This window comes from Salmo trutta, unplaced genomic scaffold (assembly GCF_901001165.1).
Source record: "Salmo trutta unplaced genomic scaffold, fSalTru1.1, whole genome shotgun sequence".
Lineage (NCBI taxonomy): Eukaryota > Metazoa > Chordata > Actinopteri > Salmoniformes > Salmonidae > Salmo > Salmo trutta.
In genome coordinates, this window is record NW_021822881.1 from 88,607 (window position 1) to 96,183 (window position 7,577).

Here is a 7,577-nt window from a genome sequence, read left to right on the forward strand (position 1 = left end):
CTTTCCTTTTGCAATCAAATATCTCAGAATTATATAATTAAGTAATTTTTTATTTATTTCTCTATACTTTTCTTTCTCTAGAAAGTGTGGAGTACATTGTAAAGATCAGTCAAAGTAAAGGCTATAACGCTACAGAATGTGCAATCTGTTTAGTTGCTATGGTTAGGGAATGCAGTAGAAACTGGTAATGTTAATTTGCACCGTAACACTGACCTAACTTCAGTGAAAGAACAGCTTGGTAAAAGGTTTTCCACTCTGACCATTCTAGTTCAAAAAGTGCTTTTAACTTACTGTACTGTACATCTCTAACCTGAACGTTCATACCCCTCCAGGTCGAACAGCTTTGAAGTCTGCGCCTTAGATGGAGCGAGCATCAATATTCTACAATTTTGGCACTGCAGCAGAAAGCACTGACTGGCTTCAAGCAATATCAAGCAATATCAGTGATTTGACACTGGAGAATGTAAGTCCACAGTATGACCAGGTAAAAATGTATTTTGAATTTTTTATCCAGACACAGATTGAATGGACAGGATCCAGATTGGGATTTGCCAAGGGCCAAAGCACAAGTAACTCAACAGAAGATGTGTGCTAAAATCCCAGTGGGTATTAGAATTTTTGAATTCTATTCTCATTAGAATATGATAACTATTATAATGCTCCTTTCCTTCTCTTCTAGAAAATAGGTATTGATGGGCATAATGAATTACTGCCTTGTAGTAATCCATCATTAATACTCTCACATGCTCGCTAGTGTTTAGCTATCTCATTTCCATTATTCCCTGTTGATTAGTACACTGTGTTGCTAAGGATTCCAGAAAGGCTGCTCTGAGCTACACAACTACACAGCTGCTCTTTTTTTAAAGTAGGATTCATTCAGTCGTGCGTCACCTGATTATGGATGAGTAGTCTGATAACGAAACATTCATTCAGCATGTAATTGTGAGAGTAGCTGGTGAAGCGAACGTCTTGACTTGTATTGTGGTGACCAACAACCTAGAAATAGACTGTGACATTCTAATGGGTCCTGGCATGTTCATCAATGGAGAATGACTTGATATGATACTGCAGCTGACTTGCAGCTTGCTTATTAGAACGTTAGTTGTTGATTTGACCATGCCACAGAATCAGTAAAGTATTAGAGCTGGTCTGACCATGCCACAGTATCAGTATAGTATTAGAGCTGGTCTGACCATGCCACAGTATTAGTAAAATATTAGAGCTGGTCTGACCATGCCACAGAATCAGTAAAGTATTAAAGCTGGTCTGACCATGCCACAGTAGCAGCATGGGATTTGTCGGATTATAAAGTTGTGTGTGGTTTCATTGCATCCAATGTCAGTATCCACAGTAAGGTAACACAAGGAGCCGCCTGTTGATTTGCCAGGTCTAACGCAAGTTCCACTTACAATTGCAATCCCTTGTTTTCTCTCTAACAGATGAAAATGATTAACAGATATTGCTCTCCGGATGATCAGGTATGTCCTCACCCAAGGAGCTATAAGTATCTTCACCTATAGCTATCTTCATCTATAGCTATCTTTATCTATAGCTATAATATAGCTATCTTCATCTATAGCTATCTTCATCTATAGCTATCTATAGCTATCTTCATCTATAGCTATCTTTATTTATAGCTATCTATAGCAAATCTTCATCTATAGCTAATCTTCATCTATAGCTATCTACATCTATAGCTATCTATATCTATAGCTATCTTCATCTATAGCTATCTACATCTATAGCTATCTTCATCTATAGCTATCTTCATCTATAGCTGGCTTCATCTATAGCTATCTTAATCTATTGCTATCTATGCTGTCTTCATTACATTTACATTTACATTTAAGTCATTTAGCAGACGCTCTTATCCAGAGCGACTTACAAATTGGTGTATTCACCTTATATAAATCCAGTGGAACAACCACTTTACAATAGTGCATCTAAATATTTTAAGGGGGGGGGGGGGGGGGTTAGAAGGATTACTTTATCCTATCGCAGGTATTCCTTAAAGAGGTGGGGTTTCAGGTGTCTCCGGAAGGTGGTGATTGACTCTGCTGTCCTGCGTCGTGAGGGAGCTTGTTCCACCATTGGGGTGCCAGAGCAGCGAACAGTTTTGACTGGGCTGAGCGGGAACTGTGCTTCCTCAGAGGTAGGGAGGCGAGCAGGCCAGAGGTGGATGAACGCAGTGCCCTTGTTTGGGTGTAGGGCCTGATCAGAGCCTGAAGGTACGGAGGTGCCGTTCCCCTCACAGCTCCGTAGCAAACACCATGGTCTTGTAGCGGATGCGAGCTTCAACTGGAAGCCAGTGGAGAGAGCGGAGGAGCGGGGTGACGTGAGAGAACTTGGGAAGGTTGAACACCAGACGGGCCTGCGGCGTTCTGGATGAGTTGTAGGGGTTTAATGGCACAGGCAGGTAGCCCAGCCAACAGCGAGTTGCAGTAATCCAGACGGGAGATGACAAGTGCCTGGATTAGGACCTGCGCCGCTTCCTGTTCATCTGTAGCTATCTACATCAAAAGCTATCTATAGCTGTCTACATCTATAGCTATCTATAGCTGTCTTCATCTATAGCTATCTTCATCTATAGCTATCTATAGCTATCTACATCTATAGCTATTTTCATCTATAGCTATCTTCATCTATAGCTATCTACATCTACAGCTATCTTAATCTATAGCTATCTTCATCTATAGCTATTTTCATCTATAGCCATCTACATCTATAGCTATCTTCATCTATAGCTATTTTCATCTATAGCTATCTACATCTATAGCTATCTATAGCTATCTACATCTATAGCTATCTTTATCTATAGCTATCTATAGCTATCTACATCTATAGCTATTTTCATCTATAGCTATCTTCATCTATAGCTATTTTCATCTATAGCTATCTACATCAAAAGCTATCTATAGCTATCTTCATCTATAACTATTTCCATCTATAGCTATCTACATCTATCTATAGCTGTCTACATCTATAGCTATCTTCATCTATAGCTATCTATAGCTATCTTCATCTATAGCTGTTTTTCATCTATAGCTATTTTCATCTATAGCTATCTTCATCTATAGCTGTCTTCATCTATAGCCATCTACATCTATAGCCATCTATAGCTATCTTCATCTATAGCTATCTTCATCTATAGCTGTCTTCATCTATAGCTATCTTTATCTATAGCTATCTATAGCTATCTACATCTATAGCTATCTTTATCTATAGCTATCTTTATCTATAGCTATCTTTATCTATAGCTATCTATAGCTATCTTTATCTATAGCTATCTATAGCTATCTTTATCTATAGCTATCTTTATCTATAGCTATCTATAGCTATCTTTATCTATAGCTATCTTTATCTATAGCTATCTTTATCTATAGCTATCTATAGCTATCTATAGCTGTCTTCATCTATAGCTATCTCTATCTATAGCTATCTTCATCTAAAGCTATCTATAGCTGTCTTCATCTATAGCTATATTTATCTATAGCTATCTTCATCTATAGCTATCTTTGTCTATAGCTTTCTTCATCTATAGCTATATTCATCTATAGCTATATTCATCTATAGCTATCTTTAACTATAACTATCGTCATCTGTAACTATGTTCATCTAAACTCAGCAAAAAGGAAACGTCCTCTCACTGACAACTGCGTTTATTTCAGCAAACTTTAACATGTGTAAATATTTTAATGAACATAACAAGATTCAACAACTGGGACTTAAACTGATCAAGTTCCACAGACATGTGACTAATAGAAATGGAATATTGTGTCCCTGAACAAAAGAGGGGGGGGTCAAAATCAAAAGTAACAGTCAGCTGGTGTGGCCACCAGCTGCATTAAGTACTGCAGTGCATCTCCTCCTCATGGACTGCACCAGCTTTGCCAGTTCTTGCTGTGAGATGTTACCCCATTCTTCCACCAAGGCACCTGCAAGTTCCAGCACATTTCTGGAGGGATTGGCCCTAGCCGTCACCCTCCGATCCACCAGGTCCCAGACATGCTCAATGGGATTGAGATCCGGGCTCTTTGCTGGCCATGGCAGAAAACAGACATTCCTGTCTTGCAGGAAATCACGCACAGAACGAGCAGTATGGCTGGTGGCATTGTCATGCTGGAGGGTCATGTTAGGATGAGCCTGCAGGAAGGGTACCACATGAGGGAGGAGGATGTCTTCCCTGTAACGCACAGCTTTAAGTTTGCCTGCAATGACAACAAGCTCAGTCCAATGATGCTGTGACACATCGCCCCAGACCATGACGGACCCTCCACCTCCAAATCGATCCCGCTAAAGAGTACAGGCCTCAGTGTAACGCTCATTCCTTCGACGATTAACGTGAATCTGACCATCACCCCTGGTGAGACAAAACCGTGACTCGTCAGTGAAGAGCACTTTTTACCAGTTCTGTCTGGTCCAGCGACAGTGGGTTTGTGCCCATAGGCGACGTTGTTGCTGGAGATGTCTGGTGAGGACCTGCCTTACAACAGGCCTACAAGCCCTCAGTCCAGCCTTTCTCAGCCCAGGACAGTCTAAGCACTGATGGAGAGATTGTGCGTTCCTGGTGTAACTCGGGCAGATGTTGTTGCCGTCCTGTACCTGTCCCGCAGGTGTTATGTTGGAATGTACTGATCCTGTGCAGGTGTTGTTACATGTGGTCTGCCACTGCGAGGATGATCAGCTGTCCGTCCTGTCTCCCTGTAACTTTGTCTTAGCCATCTCACAGCACGGACATTGCAATTTATTGCCCTGGCCACATCTGCAGTCCTCATGCCTCCTTGCAGCATGCCTAAGGCACATTCACACAGATGAGCAGGGACCCTGGGCATCTTTCTTTTGGTGTTTTTCAGAGTCAGTAGAAAGGCCTCGTGAGTGTCCATAGTTTTCATAGCTGTGACCTTAATTGCCTACCGTCTGTAAGCTGTTAGTGTCTAAACAAGGTTCCACAGGTGCATGTTCATTACTTTTTTGGTTCATTGAACCATAAGGGTTTAAACACTTTACATTGAAGATCTGTGAAGTTATTTGTATTTTTACAAATTATCTTTCAAAGGCAGTGTCCTGAAAAAGTTTTTAACTATCTTTAACTATAGCTACAGTTGAAGTCAGAAGTTTACATACACCTTAGCCAAATACATTTAAATCAGTTTTTCACAATACCTGACATTTAATCCTAGTAAAAATTCGCTGTTTTAGGACAGTTAGGATCATCCCTTTATTTTAAGAATGTGAAATGTCAGAATAATAGTATAGAGAATTATGTATTTAATATTTTTTTCTTTCATCACATTCCCAATGGGTCAGAAGTTTACATACACTCATTTACTATTTGGTAGCATTGCTTTTAAATTGTTTAACTTGAGTCAAACGTTACGGGTAGCCTTCCACAAGCTTCCCTAATAAGTTGGTGAATTTTGGCCCATTCCTCCTGACAGAGCTGGTGTAACTGAGTCAGGTTTGTAGGCCTCCTTGCTTGCACTTGCTTTTTCAGTTCTGCCCACAAATGTTCTATTGGATTGAGGTCAGGGCTTTGTGATGGCCACTCCAATACCTTGACTTTGTTGTCCTTAAGCCATTTTGCCACAACATTGGAAGTATGCTTTGGGTCATTGTCCATTTGGAAGACCCTGCGACCAAGCTTTAACTTCCTGACTGATGTCTTGAGATGTTGCTTCAATATATCCACATAATTTTCCTGCCTCATGATGCCATCTATTTGTGAAGTGCACCAGTCCCTCCTGCAGCAATGCACCCCACAACATGATGCTGCCACCCTCTTGCTTCACAGTTGGGATGGTGTTCTTCGGCTTGCAAGCCTCCCCCTTTCTCCCCTCCAAACATAACGATGGTCATTTTGGCCAAACATTTCTATTTTTGTTTCATCAGACCAGAGGACATTTCTCCAAAAGTATGATATTTGTCCCCATGTGCAGTTGCAAACTGTAGTCTGGGTTTTTTATTAAGGTTTTGGAGCAGTGGCTTCTTCCTTGCTGAGCGGCCTTTCAGGTTATGTCGATATAGGACTTGTTTTACTGTGGATATAGATTATTTTGTACCTCTTTCCTCCAGCATCTTCACAAGGTCCTTTGTTGTTGTTCTGGGATTGATTTGCACTTTTCACAGCAAATAGTGTTCCTCTCTAAGAGACAGAACGCGTCTCCTTCCTGAGCGGTATGACGGCTTCGTGGTTCCATGGTGTTTATACTTGGGTACTATTGTTTGTACAGATGAATGTGGTACCTTCAGGTGTTGGAAATTGCTCCCAAGGATGAACCAGACTTGTGGAGGTCTACAATTTAGATTTTCCCATGATGTCAAGCAAAGAGGCACTGAGTTTGAAAGTAGGCCTTGAAACTTCCACAGTTACACCTCCAATTGACTCAAATTTTGTCAATTAGCCTTTCAGAAGCTTCTAAAGCCATGACATCACTTTCTGAAATTTTCCATGCTGTTTAAAGGCACAGTCAACTTAGTGTATGTAAACTTCTGACCCCTGGAATTGTGATACAGTGAATTATAAGTGAAATAATCTGTCTGTAAACAATTGTTGGAAAATTACTTGTGTCATGCACAAAGTAGATGTCCTAACTGACTTGCCAAAACTTTAGTTTGATAACAAGAAATTGTGGAGTGGTTGAAAAAACGAGTTTTAATGACTCCAACCTAAGGTACGTAATCTTCTGACTTCAACTGTACCGTTAATAAAGACGTATCCACTCATAGCATAGAGGTTAATAAAAATAACAACAACAAAAAAATGCAACAGAATGGATTTTCATCCCTTGAACCTTGCCTCTGCAGATTGTCCACATGGGTTGGGTGTGTGGAAACCCGCATGCTGATGATGCTGGTCCATCGAATACCTTCAAGTTCCTGGCATTGAGAGGCCCTTGGCTCTACATCTTCACGAGTCCTCCTGTATGAACCTCTTTATTGATTTCCTCTTCATCCATTAACTGTTCAGGAGTCCAAGGATTGACAAGTTCAGCTTTTATTCCACCATGATAGTCCATTAAATGTTCCTTTAGCCCGGGAGCATGTTGGTGGGCTACAGTCAGTGTGTAGCTACATTGGTTATTCTGGATCTTTTCGTTCATGCTTTTACAATTACATCATCTATTTCTGAAATGAGTTTTGAGCTGGACCCCGAACCACCCACTAAACAAATCATGGGTAATGAAACCATGTAATTGTCTTCCCGAGGTGAGTTATTTGGTTGAGTAAGACGGGTTAAATGGGTTAATGCAGAGCTTCCAAAGGAGTTTGTCAAGCACACTATATGTTGGTTCATTTACTTTGGTTCGAAGTATCTTAAATCCTGTCTGTAAGACATTACATTGATGAGAAAATAAAGGCTTATATATACACTCACTTTTGTCCCCCCCCCCCATCTCAGGTTAGTGCAACTGACTGGGGACAAGCTGAAACCCTGTATATCCTTTATGAGGTTCTGTTCAAGGTTCACAAGGTATGTTCAAAGTTCACATGCAGAATAAGATAATAGGATCGACTGCTACCTGAATTATGTGCATGTTACTCAACATGTTTTTGTGAATCATGTCTTGATGTAGATC

At 40.6% G+C, this 7,577-nt stretch overlaps 1 long non-coding RNA gene across 1 annotated transcript; it reads left to right on the top strand.

Moving 5' to 3' along the window:
• Positions 1-394: 394 nt before the first annotated feature.
• LOC115186254 (uncharacterized) lies at positions 395-7,471 on the top strand. Its single transcript, XR_003875659.1, has 4 exons — positions 395-463; positions 1,440-1,478; positions 6,805-6,921; positions 7,400-7,471. It is a non-coding gene; the product is annotated as an uncharacterized LOC115186254 (long non-coding RNA).
• The last annotated feature ends 106 nt before the right edge of the window (positions 7,472-7,577 follow it).